Consider the following 17,208-nt stretch of genomic DNA (forward strand, 5'->3'; position numbering starts at 1 on the left):
CTTGTGTGCACATATGAATAATAAAAGAAAAATGGAAAAAAAAAGTTTAAAAAAAAAAGAATAAGGAGTCTGTATCAGTAATCAAAAACCTCCTAACAAAAAAAAATTCCAGGTCTACATGGCTTCACTGGAGAATTCTACCAAGCATTTAAAGAATTACCACCAATCATCCTGAAACTTTCAAAAAAAATTGAAGAGGACCTAGAAAAGAAAAAAACTCTGAATGTAGTGTAGAGTCTGCACTGGATGGGGGCACAGCCTGGAGACAGATCAGTGAAGGGGCTGTGACATTGTCCAGGCAAAGGGTTTTAGGTGAGGTCTTCCAGGTTAGGAAGTAACACTGCCAATAGTTTAGGCAGGGAGGAGAAAAATCAGAAGTGACTCAGATTTTGACTGAGAGACTTGTGACACCATTAGCAAAAATAGGGAATTCAGGAAAGGAAGTGATTTGGGAATGGTGAATTTTGTTTTGACCGTGCTGAATTTGAGGTGTGAGTGGCATAGCAAAGTATGAATGCCCAGTAGGCAAATGGGGTTTTGGTTTTTTATTTGTTTTGTTTTATTTTTGTTTGCAGGGCTTGGGGGTTGAACCCAGGGCCTCATGCATGCTAGGCAAGTACTCTACCACTGAGCCACATCCCCAGTCCTACCAGGAGGCAATTGGAATCACAGGTCTGGAATTCCGGGGAGAAGTGAGAGCTGAAGAAACCAATTGGTGAGTTTTCTGTTCAGAGGTGGTTGAAACCAGAGGTGTTTACAAGCTACAGCCCATAGACCAAATCAGACCCGCCACCTGTCTTTAGATGGGTTTTGAGCTAAAAATGTTTTTTACGTTTTTTTTGTGGGGGTTGGTACTAGGGTTTTAACTTACACTTGCTAGGGGGGCGCTTTACCACATGAGTCACTCCGCCAGTCATGATATTTATATTTTAAATGTTTATGTAAGTAGCTGCATAATTGCCTTAATGTTGCTTCTTGGTCCAAAAAGCCAAAAAGATTCACTCTCTGATCTCTAAGAAAGGTCTGCCAACCCCCAGTGGAAACCACCAGCATAGAGCCCCCACCCTCAGCCCGCATTGGGGGAAGAGCAGGACTGCTGAGGAGAGAACAGGCATGGCAAAACCACAATAAAGCAGCAGCAGACCAAGGGAAGGGAGGATGTCAGAAAAACACAGGTGGGCCAGAGTCCCAGGCGCTCAGCAGAGGATGAAGACTGTCCTCCCTGTTTGGCTGCTGGAAGGTCATAGGTCAGTGATCCTTAGTGTGGTGATCAAGTGGAGTGGTGGTAGCAGAAGTCAGATGGTCAGGGATTAACAATCGAGTAAGCAATAGGTCCAGGGGCCTGTGTAGACTATTTCTTAAAGTTTATTCTTTTTCTTTTTCTTTTTTTTTTTAACACTACTGAGGTTTTGAATTCAGTGAGTGCCTCATACTTGCTAAGCAAGTACCACTTGAGCCACTCCACCAGCTATTCTTTGACGTTTAATGGTGGGATGAGTCAGCACAGGATGGAATCTGGAGTGGAGGACTGAGAAGGTGGTGTTAGAATGGAAGAGATCTGAGTTTATTATATGCTGAGAGGAAGGAACTGGAGAAAGAACACAGAAAGAGGCCAATGATGTAGACGATCATTTTTGGAGCAAAGCCTGGGGGAGGCACTGGGGAAGGGTTGAGCCAGGGCTCTGGTGAGAGAGACGTTGGCGAGGAAGAGGGGATTCCTGAGCCATGGCAGGAGTCTGGGGAGAGGTAGGGAGACTTTCTGGTCATGACAGCCAGAGCATAGGAGGAAAGGACTTTTTCTCCTGTGAACTTGGAAGGCAAAACAGAGGGTTATCCAGGCCTGGAAACTACTCAGAAAAAGGCCATGGGTGAAACAGCTCAGCATGGAGTTGTGACTTGGAGCTAGATCAAGATGGTCTGGGAGAATGTGGATGACTCACGGGGCTAGAAGTCAAGCTGAAGACAGAGTGGGTTTGGTGGAAGGAGAGAACTGAAAGAACCAGAGATCACACCACTCAGCAAAGAGAATTTCCAAGTTTGATATCTTGAAAATGAAACTATGGTTGAGTGATTAAACATGTAGGAGGCTGAACGAGAGTAGAAGTGGAAATTATTGAAATAGAAAGGAACAGTCACAGGCCTTCACGTAACCTTCATCACATACCTGGAAATGGAGGCTGAAGACGTGGAGGCACTGAGAAGTACCCAGTTCAAAGTCACACAGCTAGGAAATTGGAGGAGTTGAGATTTAAACCCAAATCTGTCAGCCTACCATCCAGTTGATGGTGTCATGGAAGGAATACGCTGCTTTGCTGTCACTGAAGATAACATCTGGGAATGGGGTGGGAAAAGATGCTGTGTAGGGAGCACAGTGGCCTGCTGAGGCAGAATTAAGCACGAAGTTACTTTAAACTTAAATTGGGAAAGGAATAAGGGAAATGTTATCTGTAGGAACCAGCTTCCTACATTAAAGACTTAATTTTTTTATATGTCTTTCTCAGATTCACTGTTAACCAAAATGGTTCTTTAGCACTTGTTGCTATGCAACGTGAGTGTTTGCAGAACACTTTCACTTCATCTCTCAGGAGCTTCACAGCAGTCCCTGAGGTTGGCAGTTATTTTGCACATTCTAACCAGGAAGAAACAGAGGCTCGAGGACTGTGATTTGTCTATGTTCACACAGGAAGTGATAGAGACAAGCGAGCAGTCCACAATTCTTGTTCTTCTGTCAAACCATCTGAGTGAAGTGGGGATGATAGTCCCCAGCCCCATCTCTGGTGTTAAAGTCACAATGTATAGTCTCCGTATCTTCAGCCAAGAAAGTTGTCTAGGAGAATGAAGAGTCCTAGGAGCCCGAAACCATATCATAGGAAAAAACTGGGTTTTTTTTCAGTCTGGAGATCAAACCCAACGCCTTGGGCATGCTAGGCAAGTGTTCCATCACTGAGCTACATCCCAGTCCCTCGAGAGAATTATTGAGAATCTCACAAGATGGCAGAAAGACAGAGATACCAGGCATAGTGTATCTTCAAGGAATTCATTAAGCGGAGGTTAATGTATTGTGTAAAAAATTACAAGATGAGGACTGGGGAGTAGCTCAGTGGTACAGTGCTTGCCCGGCATGCACACAGCCCTGAATTTGATCCCCAGCACTGAAGGAAAAGTAAAATCCAAAGAACAAGACAATAGTCAATTCCTATTCCATTCTGGTGCTTGCTGTCCTGTAGGAGCCCACAGACAAACAATTACTACTGCATTGGGGGTTCAAGGCCAGCTTCTGAAAGGAAGAGATTCCTGATAAATAAGGAGGCAACTGAGTTAAGGCAGGGAAATGGGAACAGCATGCACACAGCCATAAAGAGGAACCTGTTGGCCCATTTGGTGAATGACTTGGAATGTGGGGCTCTGTCTCCAGAGGGCAGCGAGAATACTGTAGCGGTTAGGACAAGGAAGTGGTATGCTTGGATTTGTGTTCTGAGCAATCTTTCCCTAGCAAGGCAAGACTGGGCACAGGAAAATCATAGGAGAGGCTGGCTTGAGCCATGGGAGGAAGGTGAGGGAGGAGGGAACCTTTTTGGAAATGTTCTTATGGCATGTTTCTGAGCTGGGTTGGAATGGCTGAATCATGCATGTGCACCTGTTTCCCAGGTACTGCCTACTTGCTCTCCAAAAAGGTCGCACTGGACTATGTAGGAGCTGTTCTTGTTTTGTTTTTGTTTCTGTTTTTTTGTTTTTTGAGACAGGGTCTTACTATGTAGCCCAGGCTGGCCTTGAACTCTCAATCCTCAGCCTTCTGAGTAGACTGGACTATATGTGTGTGCCACCACACTCAGCTAAAGCTGTTCCTAAGCGCATAGCAACTGTTTGTCATCTCTCTCAGTCTTCCTATAATGCTATTGCCTATAAATTGCTCTTTGAGGGAGATTGTCTTCTCTGACATGGATAAAGAAAATCAAATCTTCATTTTGAGCTGTGATTCCCCATGTCCCATGCACAGCTCTGCCACCTTTTCCTCAGCACACTGAAAATGTGTTTCATTATCATAATTAGTCCCAGATCACAAATCTAGGTGTGCAGGAAATATTGTCTCTCTTCCTTATTTTTTTAATTAACTTAATTTTGATTCTGTACCCCATCTTGCTAGAATGTAGGGAAATTTAACCCAAATCATTCTCTCTCTCTCTCTCTCTCTCTCTCTCTCTCTCTCTCTTTCTCGCAGCACTGAGGTTTTGCACTCAGGGCCTCACACTTGCTAGGCAGGAGCTGTACCAGTTGAGTAACTCCACCAGCCCTATTTTATGTTGGGTATTTTTGAGATAGGGTCTCCTAAACTATTTGCAGAGGGCTGGCTTCAAACCGTGATCCTTCTGATCTCTGCCTCCTGAGTAGCCAGGATTACAGGTGTGAGCCACTGGCACCTGGCAAACCTGAATCATTCTTGCAGTTCCTGCCTTCCTAAAATCAAGACTAGGCCTTGGAACCTTGCACAGTGCCAGCAATGGGTGGGGGAGGGGGAGCAATCTGGTCATCCATTGTCTGTTAGTTTTTGTTTAGTCTGTTCATTGTTCCCTGTTTGTTGCCACTTCTGTTTGAAGCTGAAGCAATCTGTCAGGTGGCTGGGTGGCCTGCTGCTTCTGGTCCATCTCCTTGTACAAAGCAGGGGCCACACCTCTTCCAGCTCCTAGAGTGCTACTAGAAAGCAGGGTGAGGGACCGACAGTCTTCTCGCTCTTCCCCCTACCTAGGCTATATTCCTCCCCTGAGGCAATGAAGCACAAAGCTGGCTTCATTTTGGCACGGTACGGGGAGAAATGGGAAAATGCAAGGAGGAAAAATATAGACCTCTGCCTAAAGCACCTAGAGCTGATGCACTACGAGTGGGATAATTAAAACAATAGCAGAGAATGGCAGTATTGGTGCTTCTAAAATTCTTTCTTTGGAAATGCCAACATCTAGTCTAACTTTAGAATATTTAAATGGAGGGCCAGGTATGGTGGCTCGTACCTGTAATGCCAGCTCCTCTGGAGGTGGAGATCAGGAAGATCTCAGTTCGAGGCCAGCCTGGGCATAAAAAGAGAGACCCTATCTCAACAAGCTGGGCAGTGGTGACATGAGCCTGTCACCCAACTATGCAGGAGGCATAGGTAGAAGGATCTTAGTCCAAAGCTGGCTCCAGGCAGTCTGAAAAATAAAGCAGAAAAGGGCTAGAGCCATGGCTCAAATGGTGGAGCACCTGCCTAGCAAGCACAACATCCTGAGTTCAAACCCCAGTACCATCAAAAAAAATTTTTTAATGGAGCTATAGCCTACCTTGTGTATTTGACTGGAAAACTCCCAGGCGATGATGCCACTTTTCCTCCTAGGACGGAGAACTTTTCTTCCTAGGCCTGTGTGTTAGGCAGGAAAATCCCCCCAAAGTTGTCCCTATCCTGTCCCAGAACCTATGATAAAGGGGAATCATAGTTGATAATCAGGTGAGCATTGCGATGGGGAGAGTCTCCTAGATTGGCCAGATGGGATCAGTGTTTTCACAGGGGGCCTTGTAAGGAGAAGGCAGCGGAGTTTTTACTCTGAGAGATGGCAACATGAGAAGGACTTGGTGACATTGCCAGATTTCAAGGGACCATTGGACAAGGAATATGGACAGGTTGAGGTGATGGAAACAGCAAAGAAACAGCCACTGTTTCTTTGGGGTTTGAACTCAGGGCTTCATGCTTGCTAGTCAGGCGCTCTACCTCCTGAGCAGCTCTGCCAGCTCTTTTTGCATTGGTTTTTTTTGAGATAGGGTCTCGCTTTATGACATGGTCAGCCTGGAACAGGATCCTCCTATTTGTGCTTCCCTGTATATGACACCCAGCCATTGGTTGAGACTGGGTCTTGCGAACTTTTTGCTGGTGTTGAACTATGATCCCCCTCTCCCAATCTCTGCCTCCCAAGTAGCTAGGATTACAGGTGTGAGCCACCATGCCCAGACACATTTGTGTTGTTTTAAGCCACTGAGTTTGTTGTGATTTTTACAGCAGTAACAGGGAATGAATACAACCTACAGAGGAAAAGAATGGTTTTTAATGCCCTGTCACTGTTTCCAGTGTAACCATTTCCATTCCAGGGCTCAAAGGTAGCCCTGGGCAGGACTGGCATCACTTTTGTTCCCATGCCTTCAAGTGGGGGAAGATGGGGTTAGAACAGATGGCTCACCTCTGGCCCTGGCCATGTGTGCTCTTGTAAATCCACATCCTCCTCTTGGGCTCCAGTCTACCTAAAGCCAAGCCTTGCCTAGATACAAGCATTGGCAGCTGCTCCTTCTACAAACAGGCCCTTCTCCCGGGGTACACAGGACTGCACTTCCCTGTGCCTTTTCGAGTTAGGTTCTTTAGGGATGTGTGGCTTGCTTTGGCCAATAAAACTTTTAAGAGACAGTGAAGAGGCTAGGTATGGTAGATCATGCTTGTAATCCCAGCACTTGGAAGGCAGAGACAGGAGCATGGTGAGCTTGAGTCCATCCTGGACTACATAGTAAGTTCAAGACCAGCCTGAGCTACATACTAAGATCCTATCTCAAAAAACCAAGGGCTGGGGATGCAGCTTAGTGGTAGAGCACTTGCCTAGCACAAGACCCTGGGTCCCATCCCAGAGAGAAAGAGAGAGAGAGAGAGAGAAGGGAAAGACAGTTCATCTGATTCTCCTCGCATTGCTTCTGTGAGCATGAGTGTGTGCTAAGCTGGAGCCACCATCGGCCTGCGTTCCTACCTGACTACAGTGAGCTGAGTCCTTACCAACTCATGTCATTCATGTGAGTGAGAGATGAAGTTCCATTTGGTTGATATTCTGAGGTTTGGGGCCTTTTGTTTTTTGGCAGTGCTGGGGATTTGAATCCTTAGAGATCTGAATATGCTAGATACACGCTCTACCACTGAGCTACACAGCCCAGCCGAGTTTGGGGCTGTTCTAACAGCATAGTCCAATCAAGTCTGAGCTGACTCATTTGAGTCTTATCAGGATCTCCCTGTGGGGGGGAGGGTCAACCTCTTTCCTCAGGTGACCAAAAGAGGTGGAGCCTGAGCCTTCCTTACTTCTAACATGAACTGGTGCTGTGTACACTCTGGCCTAGGCCTCATGTTCTTTTCCTCACTTGACTCTAGCGACCTCAGCTTTCCCATGGTCTACTCTGGAACACTGGGTCAGGGAGGATGCTTTGGGCTGCAAGTAAGACAAGTAAATAAAGGAAATATTCATTATCTTACTTCGTAAGTTCAGAGTGTGGGCTGGGGCATATAATTCAGTGGCACAGTGCTTATCTAGCCTGTGCTGGGTTTGATCCCCAGCACTACAAAAGAAAAAAAAGTCCAGAGTGGCCCCAGGTTTACTAAGCGCTCAAAGACGTCATCAAGCACCCCAGGTGTTCTGTCTTTCAGCTTCACTAACCATGTTCGTGTTTGGCCTTAGGCTTATCACATCATACTGTAAAATAGCTGCTTCATGCCACCACATCCAAAGATAAAAAGTAAAGAGAACATTCCTCACCTATTTCTCCTTTTGAAACAGGAAACCCTTTCTCTGGCACCCTTTAGTTGATTTCCCCTCTGGTCTCATTGTCTAGAATTCAGTCATCACACATGGCTCCTCCTACCAGCAAGTGAGGTTGGGAAAGCAAGTGTCTGGCATTTCCAACCTCTGCCGTGGGAGAAAGGCACTCTGATGAGAGAGAGGAGAAGGAGTGTAGCCTTTAGGTGGACAGCCAACAGTTTTCAGAACCACCGCCTACCCAAGCACCAGCCTGCGTCTCCATGAGAGAATCTTTCTTTTTTAATTTAAATTTATTTTAAACTGGTACATAAAATATTGAAATTGTGTGTATTAACAGAGCACCATATATTTTTTTCATTGTTTTTTGGGTTTTGCTGGGACCGGAGTTTAAACCCAGAGTTTGAGCTAGGTTTTGAACCTAACAAACAAGGCACCTCTGCCGCTTGAGCCACAACTCCAGTCAGTTTTTCTCAGGCTATTTTGCAGATGGGGGGATCTCAAGAACTATTTGCCTGAGCTGGCCTCAAACTGCAATCCTCCCCATCTCAGTTTCCCAAGTAGCTAGGATTACAAATGTGAACCACTGGCGCCCAGCTGCCATTTTGTTTTGCTCAGATAGGGTGTTGCTGTATAGCCCAGACTGGCCTTGAATTCACAATCCTCCTGCCTCCACCTCTCAAATGCTGGGATTATAGGTGTATACCACCATGCACAGCTCCATGTAATGTTGTGATACATACATATATATATTGCATAATGTTTAAATCAGTTTAGACATATTTATCTCCTAAATATTTATCATTTTATATGGTTAAAACTTTTGAAATCCTTTCTTCTGGCTTTCTGAAATGTACAGTACTTTACTGTTATCTGTGGTCACCTTCCTATGCAATAGCAAGCACATGGGAGCATCTTGCTTCTATCTGACTGTGACTTGGTACCCATTGATCAACACCCCCCCCACCACTGCTTCTCACCATGGGCATCTTCAAGTGGACATCCTGCTGCCTCCCAGCTCTAGCCGGGATACTTGCATTTGCTCTCAGCTGTGCAGTTGCTTTCTGCTCCTTTCCATGCTCCTTGGCATGGTGAGCTACCCTGCTTGGTTATGACCCAACAGAAACAGCAAATAGAGTGTGACCTGTGGCTGAAATAGTTCGTGAAGGTTTAGTGCCAGGCCAGAAGGAATTTTGATTCCTTTAGCTTTTGTGCTTGTTGGAGAGGTTGGCACTCCAGAAAGGCAGGCCAGAAAAGTAGGGTCACCTTCAGCACTTTTCTCATCCACTTAGGTGTGAAGGAGTTTTCAAGCCTGGCATGCCAAGCTTTGGCAAGGTCCTTGCTTTCTACATCTTGGGTAGCATGAGGGAGGACTGGAAGAAGGGCCAGACAGCTTGTAAGAAGCCAGAACTTCCTCTCTCCCTCCATCTCCTCCTGAGGGCAGTAGTGGTGGTGCTTAATGGTAAATAAACCCGCCCTATTAGGGGTCAGGGTGCTGGGAAGCCCTAAGAGGCAGGACACAGAGTAGGTGGAAAGACACCCCAACATCTTCCTTTTGGTTCTTTCTTTGGTACAGACACAGGCACAAATGGTATCCAAGCAGAGGATCCCAGGCCTGTGGCCCCAGCTCCCTGTAGGGCTTTTGTACACAGGTGGGTTCCACACTCCCTGGGACTGAATAGGCCAGGGCAGCTGGGACAGCGAGAGGAAGGTTGAGAGCTGGGCACACCCTTCTTTGGAGGCTGCCTTACCCTGTGCATGAGTAGAAATTCTGGCCCTGCCACACTTACTTGCTGTGTGATCCTTCCTGACTCTCAGTTTCCCCTCCTGAAAAACAATAACCTCTGTTCATAACGGCATTATTCACAGTAATGTTGTAGGGCCTTATACATACTAGGCCAATGCTCCATCTCTGAGCTACACCCCCAGCCTCCCGCATTATTGACAATAGCCAAAAGGTGGAAGCAACCCCAGTGTCCCTGGTGGATGAATGGATAAGCAAAATGTGCATATTGCTGGAGGCGGAGCTCAGTGGCAGAGCCCATTGGAGCACCAAGGCCCTGGGTGCATCCCCAGCACTGTGAAAACAAAGCAAGCAAACAAACAAGTCTATATCCTTACACAGGGGTATTGCTGATCCCTGCAATGGGAGGACATTCTGACACTTGCTACAGTACAAATGAGCCTGAAGGACATGATGCTAAGTGAAAATAAACCAGATACAAAGTGACAAATATTGTATGATTCCACCTATAAGAAGTGCCCAGAATAGATAAGTTCATAAACTAGAAATAGAATGGTGGCTGTCCAAGGCCCTAGGGGTGGGATGACGACACAACACGACACATAATGGGAGCTAGCTAGTGTTTGATGGGTAGAGTTTCAGTTTGTAAAATGAAAAGAGCTCTGGATGGTGTTGATGGTTTCACAGCAGTGTGACTGTACTTAATGCTACCGAACTGTACACTTACCAAAGGTTAAGATGGTCAGTCTTTGTGAGTGTGTGTGTGTGTGTGTGTGTGTGTGTGTGTGGTGGCACTTGGGTTTGAACTCAGGGATTCATACCTGCTAGGCAGGTGCTCTTACCATTTGAGTCACTCACCAGCAAGATGGTCAGTCTTAAGTTATGTGTGTTTTACCACAATTCTCAAAAATTCCATGCTGGCTGTCACAGTAAAAGTGCCAACAAAATAAGTGTATAGGGGTGGGGAGTGGCTCAAATGGTAGAGCACCTGCCTAGCAAGCTCAAGGCCCTGAGTTCAAACCCCAATACCACCAAAAATAAATAAGTGTCTAGCTAGGTGTGGTGGTACAGTACTGTAATCCCAGCACTCTGGAAGCTGAGGCAGGAGGATCAAAGTTTGGGGCCAGCCTGGGCTACATAGTGAGACCCTGTGTCAAAAAAAGGTCTTAGTAAAAAAACTCAAAACAGTCTGATTCCAATTTCATTCTTGGCCCTACTCCATAATTGTGACAGAGGCTACAACAAAATTTAATAGTGTATGCTTCCTGGTCTTTATAATTATTCCAAATAATTTAGGATTTTAATGTTTATACAAGGCAGTTCCAAAGCTATCATCCTGAAGGATGGACTGCAGGAGGTCCCAAAAGGTGATAATTGGCCAGGGAAACACTTCTCCTTCCCAGGAAACATCTGTTTGCACCAGAGAGACATCTCCAACCTCGGGCAATGAAAAAAGGCTATAAAAACCCAATTTCCAACCTGACCCATGAGACCACCAGTCTCTAGGTCCCCCTACATGCCCCCATGCAGCCTTTCTCTTCCCTTCTCTACAAATAAAATATTTCTGACCTCTGCTGCTCAAGTCCACCTCTGCTTTCAATCTCAGAGTGGACCCAAGGACCCCAACACCCAAAAATTCCTGTGTGTCATCTGTGCATCATATTTGGTGACCATGAAGGAACACTTCTTCACCTGAGGTCGGTACAGGTGCACCAAACTGGAGGGGACTGCCTAGGAAGTGGCCATGATCATCTGGCACCTCTGATGGAGTCTGTCCTCCAGAAGAGCCCCACCACCACAGCTACAGTGATCTCTCAGGCTGACACTCTTTCTCTCTCTCTCTCTCTCTCTCTCTCTCTCTCTCTCTCTCTCTCTCTCTCAAGAGAGAGCTCCCTTGGGAACCTGGGGGAAAAGCTCAGAGCCCTCTACAACTATTAAGGCAGGCAACCAGAGAAATCGGGGGCCAGCTGGGGGCTTATACTGGACTGCCAATGCTACAGGGGCAGAGCTAAAACTTCAGTGCACCAAGGCTTTTTTTCCTTTCAATCGTCCCTTCCTTAAACTCTTTACCTTTCAGATCTGACCTGCTAAGGAGGAGATCCAAAAACAGCCAGTGAAAAGGAAAGTTTCTCTTCAAGTTACAAGAGTGCGCTGGCTGGGGCCACTCCCTGGTGAGACCGAAGGCTGAAGATGCAACTTCCTGACCTGCCCTGAGGCTCCAAAGGTGGTTTCGTATCAGAACCCATCCAGCCAGGTCTGCAGCAAACAGATAATCAGATCTCTACACTTTCTTCACAGTTCCCATGGCCCGAGAGTGGAGATCATGCCTTGCTTCCAGTGCTCCAGTACCGACTCTGGCAGGATCAACCTGGACAGCAGTGATGACTAATAATCCCTCATGCATTGAACCTGGAAACTCTTTCTCCCAATCCTCAGCTTCTCCTTCTTTCCCAAGTAAATCAGGATGAGTGGCCTCCCCCTTTGTCCTAAACAGCAGTGGGCTTCCTTCTTCAACTGAGTCTGGGAGGGATCCCTACATCCCCCATTCAAAGCTCAATCCTTAGACCATGTCTTCAGAAGCTCCCATGTCTCTTCTGCAGCCCCCATTTCAGTTGAGTACACCAAAAAGTGCTATTCTCTAACTTGGGCTTAACTGTTTTTGTTAGGCATCTGGTTGATCTGGTTAAGCAGGTTCCCATAGTCTGCCCTCAGGGGAGAAAAGCATTAAGGGAATAGAGACCTCAATGGTCTTCTCCAGTTTTTGTCCCTTACCACCACAACAACAACAACAACAAAAAACAATGCCTTCAGCTGCTCCCTTTCTTTTCATAGAGAATATATATGTCTCACAGGATATATATGGGGACAAAAGTCTATCTCATCAAGAGTCCCCATCCATGCCTCCACAGGGGTCCTCCCTCTGGCCATGCAAGCCCTCTTGGTTAGCTTAGAGCCCCTCACTGATTGAGTTGTTTTTAAATGACAAACCTTCAGCTAGTAGAGGAGAACCAGGTACCTGGGTCACAAGGCAAACAGGCAAATAAGATGAACAGGCAAAAAAAAATTGATCAAGGTCACTCTGGCAGGGTGGCTGCAGCCAGATGTACCTAAATGTCTTCTTTAGCCACAGGTGGCAGTGGCAGGAGAGCACGGGAGAGAGGGATGCCCTCTCCCACATAGAGGATCTCCTCACCTGGAGATGCCTAGGTAAAAGGAGAAAACCCCTGTTAATAGGATCAATTTTCCCTTGCTTCCCTTTTTAGATGGGATATCAAGATTCCAGGATCCTGGAAGAATCGCCCCTTGTCTGCTTACTAAAACATTGGAAAGACCTTGATCCAGAAAGTCTTCAATGAAAGTCACTCAAGTTTTACCGCACCTAGGCCTGGTCACAATATCCTCTGTGAGGTGGGGAAAAATGGCCAGAAGGAGGGAACATTAATTATAATACCATTCTTCAATTCGATATGTTCTGTAAAAAGGAGGGAAAGTGGACTGAAGTCCCATATGTTCAACTTTTCTTTTTCCTAAGAGACCACCCAAACTGGCTGAGCAAATGCAGGCTAGATACCCAGACCATGGTGACCTTTTACAAAAAGCCCCTAAACTCCCTTGAGAAACCCAGAACCTAAAAAACCATCTGATGCCAAAGGGCCCCAAAAATGTCAAAGGGAGCCTCCCCCATGACAGAAATCAAATCTCCAGGGGAGTCACAAGGGCTATATCCCACCCTGAGGAGATTGGTTGATGCCCCATCATCTCCCACTCTAGCCCCTTACCCAGCTACCTGTCACCCAACATTGTCCCACAGGATTCTACCCCCTCCAGTTAATTCCTGGAGGGGATAAGGCTCACATTCCTTTTAGATTAAGTGAACTTAAAGAAATAAAAAAGATTTAGGAAATTACACAAGAAAAATCAGATCAGTACATCTAGACATTCAGAGAAGTCAGCCAAAACTTTGAACTGAGCTGGAAGGATGTAATGCTATTGTTATCCCAGACCCTCACTTCCCTGGAGACACAGTGAGTACTAGATCAGGCAGCCAAAGCTAGGGACGATTATCACTTAGATAAATGTAGCCCTACAGGCCTATCTCAGACCGGGCCCTTGCAGGAGGGGGGCGGGGAGGGGAAAGAAAGACAGAAACACTGGATACCTAAAAGGGAATCCCTATTCCCAATTCCCACAGGAGATCAGGTATGATCCTAAGTGGGACCCTGAAAATGACAAGGATGAATGGACTCGTAACCACTTCATCCACTGCATTCTTGAGGGTCTAAGGAGAGCCAAGACAAAACCCCTTAATTACTCCCAAGTCACAGATGTACAGCAAGGACCCTTAGAAACCCCAGTAGCTTTCCTACAGAGACTTAAGGATGTTTTACAAAAGCATACCAACATTGTACCAGAGTCACAGGAGGAGGAGATCATCCTAAAAGATAAATTTCTAACACAGTCAGCCCCAGATATTCATAGAAAGCTTCAAAAGCTGGTGGCTGAAGGGAGCAGAAATCTAGACCAATTGGTCCGTGTAGCCACATCCATATACTATAATAGGGACTTAGAAAAAGAAAAGAAGGACCTGGAGAGGGAAAAGAGAAAGCATAAATGGCAGGAGGCTCTGATTGCAGCGCTCAGAGAGGCTCCCCTGGGGCAGAGTCCAAACCCAAGGACATGCTTTCAATGTGGACAGGCAGGCCATTTTAGGAGGGAGTGCCCTCAGAGGAAGCCACCTTCAGGACCCTGCCCCATTTGCCAGGGAAATCATTGGAAGACACACTGTCCTCCCTTCCCAGGGAAATTGAGGCTAGAGCCTCCCATCCAGGCTCCTGTAATCACCATAAAAGCAGAGGAGCCCCAGGCGATACTTACTATTGAAAAGTACAAGGTCAGCCTCCTTAGCAATACTGGAGCCAGCATTTCAGCTATTCCTTTTTCATCCAGACCCAGCTCCTCCAAAAAAATGACTGTTCGGGGAATATCAGGCCAGCCCCTAGAGCGTTATTTCACTCAGCTGCTAGCTTGCTCCTGGGGAGATTTCCACTTCTGTCACTCCTTTTTAATTGTCCCAGAAACCCCTACTCTGCTAGGGTGAGACCTTCTGTCTAAATTGGGGGTACAGCCCCTATTACCCCCAAGAGAGTATTTTACTTGCCCCTGATGGAGGAACAAGTAGACCACATGGTGTGGATGGATGGACATGCCGTGAGACAGGTATGAGCAGCAGTCCTAGTCCTAATTCATCTCAAGGACCCTCTTCAAAACAATATCCTTTCAAAAACAATATCCTTTAAGACTGGAAGTTAAGGAGGGGCTAATTCCCATAATCAAAGACTTAAAGAGACAGGGACTGCTAGTAGAATGCTCCAGCCCATATAATACTCCTATTCTTGGTGTCAGGAAGGGACCTAACAAATGGAGGCTAGTCCAAGATCTCTGCCTGATCAGTGAAGCTGTAGTGCCTCTCCACCCTGTAGTTCCAAATCCCTAATATGCTTTTAGCCCAAATACCACTGGGTACTGCTTAATACTTAAAGGATGCCTTCATTTGCATTCCCTTACATCCTAAAAGTCAACCTATCTTTGCCTTTGAGGACCTCACATAAAAGGCTGGACAGGTCACCTGGACTGTCCTCCCCCAGGGATTCAGAGACAGCCCCCATCTCTTTGGGTTGGCTCTAACCCAAGACTTGGCAGGGTGGCAGTATCCACAAGCTCTGTAGATGTAGATGACCTCCTCCTGTGTGGACCAACTCAGCCTGTCTTTTCACGAGCCACGGAATCCTTACTAAACTTCCTAGCAGAGAGAGGTTATAAAATCTCTAAAAGAAAAAAACAGAAAGAAAGAAAAAAGCCCAATTGTGTCAGTCTAGGGTTACATAGTTAGGTCTTGTCCTGGAGGAAGAAATGAGGTCTCTAGGAGAAGACAGAATCCATCCGATCCTGATGTTTCCTCTGCCTAAGACTAAAACAACTGCAGGTGTTTTGGGGGTGACAGGATACTGTAGAATTTGGATCCCAGGATATTGCAGACCTAACCAGGCCTTTATATCAGATCCTTAAGGAAGCACAGAAGGATCCCCAGCCTTTTACTGAATAGAATGACAAGTCAAAAAATGCATTCCACCATTTACAAAAGGCCCTTATGACAGTTCCAGCCCTGGGTCTCCCGGTACAGGACAAGTTTCAATTATATGTCTATGAAAAGGGGTGGTTGGCCCCAGGAGTGGTGACTTAGCTCCGGGGCATCACTCCCCATTCAGTGGGCTACTTAAGTAAAGAATTACATCAGGTAGCCAAGGGATGGCCAGGATGTCTTTGAGCAGTCGCTGCAGTTAGCCTTCTAGTGCCTGACTCAAAAACTGGTCCCAAACCAGCCCCTAACAGTTTACACCCCACACGACCCAGGGAAAATTTTAAATTCAAAAGGGAGGTTACTCTAATAGTTTTAGGGATAACAGCACTGATTCCATCCCTAGCTGGAATAAGCCAATCACGTAACTGCAAAAAACCTAACCAAAGTAGTAGAAGGCACCTCAGACCTGGTAGGCTTTGCATTTAAGTATATGCAAAGGTCTTTGTCGTCCCTTGCCTGTTTGGTCAGGGACCACCGCCTGGCCCTAGATTTTCTTTTGGCTAAACAAGGAGGGCTATATACCATGGACAATACTTCCTGTTGCACATATATAAACACTTCAGGCATTGTAGAAGAATGTGCAGACTACATTCTCCAACAGGCCAAGTGGCTCTGAGAATAGTCCCTTGAAACTCAGGTTTCTACACAAGTGTGGGACCAAATAAAATCCTGGCTCCCCTCCAGGACATGGTTCCTACCCTTTCTGGGGCCTCTAGTTGCCATTATTCTCTTACTTGTGTTTGGGCCTTACATTTTAAAGTTACTTGTCAGGTTTGTTTCCACTCACCTAAAATCAAACTACAGATGACCCTGATGGAGATGAAAATGACCTCCTATCACAGTCCCCTCTATAACACCTCTCATGGTCAGCCCTGATGCTGTGGGGCCCTTCATCGCCCCCTGTCAGCAGGAAGCAGTCACTGAATAGACTTCATTGTCCCTATCCCTAACAGCAGTTAGGGCGATCACTGAGAGGGGGAACTTGAAGGACAGACTACAGGAGGTCCCAATTAATTAGCCAGGGAAACACTTCTCCTTCCCAGGAAAACATCTGTTTGCCCCAGAGAGACATCGCTGCCCTCGGCAATAAAAAAAAAAAAGGCTATAAAAACGCAATTTCCAACCTGACCCAGGGGACCACCAGTTTTCAGGCCCTGCTGTGTGCCCCAATGCAGCCTTTCTCTTCTCTTCTCTACAAATAAAACCTTTCTGACCTCTGCTGCTCAAGTCCACCTCTGCTTTCAATCTCAGAGCAGACCCAAGAACCCAAACACCCAAAAATTCCTGTGTGTCATCTGTGTATTGATCCCATACTCTCTCTTCAGTATGCTGGAATGATTTGATTTGGGACTTTCAGGTTATATGTGATATTTTACATCACAGAATATATTTCCTGTCACTAAAATGCATGTGATTCCCTATCCAAAATAAAATTATTTCAATGGTAAGTTTTAGGTAAGGCATATTTTATGATACTTAAAAGGTGAGAAAAAATAATGTCTGCCTGACTTAACTCCTAAGCAACTGGGAGACTTGAGATGGTGGCTAGGAAGGCTCTGGATAAGACCTGGTAGAGGAAGGAAGGAGTAAGTAGTTGACTCTGCGTGTCCATGGCTTCGCTTTCAAGTTTTAGTTACTTGTGGTCAACCTTGGTCTGAAACTATTAAGTGGAAGACTTCCAAAAATAACAGAAGTTTTAAACTGTGTCCATTCTGAGTAGTATCTATGCTGTATACACTACCCCTCTGTTAGTCAGGCAGTGGCCATCTTGTTTGTCAGATTGACTATGTGATATCGCAGTG

General features: G+C 46.1%; 1 long non-coding RNA gene across 1 annotated transcript; it reads left to right on the forward strand.

Moving 5' to 3' along the window:
- Positions 1–431: 431 nt before the first annotated feature.
- LOC141419757 (uncharacterized) lies at positions 432–16,834 on the forward strand. Its single transcript, XR_012444428.1, has 3 exons — positions 432–715; positions 11,345–11,721; positions 12,531–16,834. It is a non-coding gene; the product is annotated as an uncharacterized lncRNA (long non-coding RNA).
- The last annotated feature ends 374 nt before the right edge of the window (positions 16,835–17,208 follow it).

Source organism: Castor canadensis, chromosome X (assembly GCF_047511655.1).
Source record: "Castor canadensis chromosome X, mCasCan1.hap1v2, whole genome shotgun sequence".
Classification (NCBI taxonomy): Eukaryota; Metazoa; Chordata; class Mammalia; order Rodentia; family Castoridae; genus Castor; species Castor canadensis.